The sequence below is a fragment of the Zophobas morio genome, unplaced genomic scaffold (genome assembly GCF_036711695.1).
Source record: "Zophobas morio isolate AGI-343-1 ecotype UQ-CSIRO unplaced genomic scaffold, CSIRO_AGI_Zmor_V1 ptg000002l, whole genome shotgun sequence".
Classification (NCBI taxonomy): Eukaryota; Metazoa; Arthropoda; class Insecta; order Coleoptera; family Tenebrionidae; genus Zophobas; species Zophobas morio.
Genome location: NW_026972107.1, coordinates 13,924,995 through 13,929,091, shown reverse-complemented (window position 1 = coordinate 13,929,091; position 4,097 = coordinate 13,924,995).

Here is a 4,097-nt window from a genome sequence, read left to right as displayed (position 1 = left end):
CATGATTGACTTTTTGGTGGAGAAGAATATATTGATTGTCGATATTTATGTAATATGTGATACCATATGTTCGAATAAAAGAATTGTCTATACAGCAACCTTCAAATTTGAAATTTAATACATATCAAAGTCCCTATATTACCAGTGATATTACTATATACTAATATAGGGACTTTGATACATATGTTAACAAAATTATGTTGGCAACAATAACTGCCAAACAGTGTTGCCAGACGTAGCGGAATTTTTCTGAGACTTGAAAATTAGAAAATTCGAGTGAATTTTTTGTGCACTTTGGCACATTATTGTGGTTATCAAAAATGTTATTTTAAATAACGGTGTGTAAACTTCGAAATCTTTAACCATCAACCCATCAACTGTTCCCTGATCAATCACACAAACACGATACTCAAAAACATGTTTTTTATTTCTTGTAGAGAAATACGAATTTTGCAGTTAAGCTCCGCCTCCTTGACTCACGACAAATAAAAAAATCATCACAATTAGGATAGGGCGGGTGGGCGGGGCTACATTTTGCCTTTTTTTCTTAATATGTGTAGTCATCTTTTCTCCACAAAAAACTTAAAACATGTTTAAAATGGTAAATTTGTATATGGAAATATCGATTTTGCAATTACACTCCGCCCGTCGGTCTGACAACGAATGAAAAATTCATCACATTTTCTTTTGGTTTTCTTTTTTAAGTAATACATTTAGTTTTCTTTGTATAACACGATTACTTAAGAACATATTTCACATGGTAATTTCTCGTAGAAAAATAAGGATTTTACAATTAACCTCCACCCCTCGGCTTACGACGAATAAAATAAATCATCAGAATTGAGATAGGGTGGGTGGGCGGGGTCCATATTTTGCCTTTTTTTCTTAATATCATAGCCATCTTTTTACAAGAAACTTAAAACATGATTAAAGTAGCACATTTTTGCAAGAAAATATGGATATTGCAATAATGAGGCGGAGCCTAATTTTAAACATGTTTTAAGTTTCATGTTGTGAAAAGAAGTGTACACATATTAAAACAAAAAAAACGCGCTATCTCAATTGTGATGATTTTTTATTCGCCGTGAACCAGGGGGCGGAGTTTAACTGCAAAATTCTATTTTTTTTATAAAAAATTAAAAACATGTATTTGAATATCGTGCTGTTCAAAGAATACTATGTGTAGTAAGAACAAAAGGCAAATATAAAAGCCCGCCCACCCACCCCATCTCATTCGTGATGATTTTTTTTTATTCGCCGTGAACCAAGGGGGAAAGCTTAACTGGAAAATTCTTATTTCTTTATAAGAAATTAAAAATATGTTTTTGAGTATTGTGTTCAAAGAATACTAGGGGGCCAATTCCAAGTTGGTGGCGCAAGTCACTGGTGCAGCGCAACTTTATAATGCTAATTTGGGTATCAAATGCTGGTTGCTAGGGGTGACGGAATAAACAAACGCAATTTTTCGAGATAAATTGCGCCAACTTGCACTGCCTACTAGAGGTGCCGCAACTCCATGGTGCAAATTTCAATGGAAAATTCGACACAACTGCATTTGTTGATTCCGTCACCCCTAGCAACCAGTATTTGATACCCAAATTAGCATTATAAAGTTGCGCTGCACCAGTGACTTGCGCCGCCAACTTGGAATTGGCCCCTAGGTCTAGTTATTTAGAAAAAAAGGCAAAATATAAAACCCCGCCCACCCACCCCATCTCATTTGTGATGATTTCTTTTATTCTTACAAACTTAAAATACGTTTACAATGGTAAAATTTTGTAGAGAAATATGGATTTTGCAATTAGGCTCCGCCCCTAGGTCTGAAAACGAATGAAAACTTCATTACTCGTTAGATCGGGGCAGGTATGGGTGGGGCTTAATCTTTGGCTTTAATTTTTTCTTAATATACTTAGTATTCCTTGAATAATAGAATACTCAAAAATATCTTTTTAATTTCTCGTATAGAAATATGGATTTTGCAGTTACAATTGAGATAGGGTGGGTGGGCGGGGCTACATTATGCATTTTTTTCTTAAGACGTGTAGACTTATTTCGACAACAAGAAACTTAAAACATGTCTAAAATGCTAAATTTTTGCAGTAATGAACTTAAATCCACTACTTTTTTTCTACAACCCCTTTAAATACGGCAAAAGTTGAACATCAAAGTTATTATCGACGGCAATTTGAGTTTATAAATGACAATTTTCAGCTCCAAAAGCAGCCTTTAGCGGAATTTTACCATTTAACTCTGGCAACACTGCTGTCAAATAAAGTGTTAAATGGCTGTAATGACAACATAATAATTTTAAAAATAAATTTCATGGCCCACCAGGCGTATTTGTACTAAAAATGTGTCTAGTAATTTATTGAAACACGTTTTCTAAAGAGAATAAATTTTAAGTTCTATTATGTAATTCTCTGATACGTGTTGGTTCAATAGTTCAATCGTTTAAAGTTTTTCTTGTCACGGATGATACAAGTTTACTTAACATTTCTTAAACAAAAATGTAAAAAATTTATAACTAGTAATTAGTAATTATCAAGATTATTTTTACTGAAAAATACCAGCCTCTTTTTTCGCCATTCTTGTATTAATATAATGATTTGCACTAAGTTTTACATACACCCACCTGTGGTACTTGCAATAAAGTCCATACCATTTGGTTTTACCCTTGAGGATAAAATCTGCTGCGATGCTGTGAATTTCTATTAGCGTACTGAAGTCTGACTTATCATCGTCAATTATAAATATTAATAAAAGATAAGAACTAACCATTTTTGTCTTAACGAACTGATATGCGTATTTGTAATGATGCGGAATTGCTGCTGATAAAAATGTCTTGATACGCAAGAAATTAATCACCAACAAAAGGTTGCATCATAGTTTCAAAATCGTTGGAACCATTTTTGAGCAGACATGTCTCAATAATCCAATAATGAGTTTAATGAAATGCTAATAAGAGGTCAAAACAATCGTATTAGGTAGTCTGTGGCTAAAATTAATTCTTTACGTAACATTGTTTGTAATTTCGTTGAAATTAACGTCTCTATAAAGTGTTTTGGTTTGTAATCAAGTTAGCTGATATTTTCTGCTGCGTTATGATGGTGGACAAAACTATAGTATGTTTGCTCACATCTGTAACGTAAACTCAAATGCAACAGTAATTTTAAATTTATCACAGTAAATTTCTGCAATGATTTTCCTTTAGTTCCGCATCGTTAATTTATTGATATTTGTGTGGATTTTGTAGATCGGGAAACAAAGTATCAATTTTTCTTTCTTTTATGTGTGTTTTTTTCTCCCTTTGTATATAACTGTCTTAACCGAAAATATCCTATAAGCTGCATATGTGAATCATAGCAAATCATCAGTATTCGATTTTATTAAAAAAGTATAGTATTTTACGTTCTTAGGTTTCACTTTGTCACACCTTCCCTATTTTTTTTAGTTATATGTACTATACAGCAGTATCTCAGTTAACAAATGTTACAAAAAAAATTCTATTGAACTTCCAATAATACAAACCTAATATGGAAAAAGATCTTGGAAGTGCAAATTAAAACACAAAACATAGGCGAGGCAGTTATAGAAATTTTATTTGAAATTTCTGCTACCCAAACGAAAACACAAATTATGATGGTCATTGTTCACGATGATGACGTTTGCGAAAAGAGCCGTAGGCGAGTGAAGCAAATCATCTGAGAAATTAATGGCTGTAATTGTGAATGTAATACTATTTCCAAATAAAAATTTACGCAAAACTTTAGAATGGAATATTATTAAACAGAAGTAGAAAAAAGTCCACATTACGTACGTCGTAAAAGTTGAATGGAATATATTCCAACGTGTCAAATTATAGTTATACTGAAAAAAAAATGGGTAAATGATTATTCTTTAAGTTTATTACAAGGAATTTAAGTGCTCAGACTTTCAGCTGTCCGTGAGGATCATAAATCAACCCGTTTCGTAGTTAAAACTCCTATTGCGACAAGGCGGCAAAGTCCGATCCTACTGTCATGAAACCTCCCTAATACGATTGATTTGGATTTTAGATTAAGGGATAAATATTTCTTCTGTAGTAGTAATACACCAGA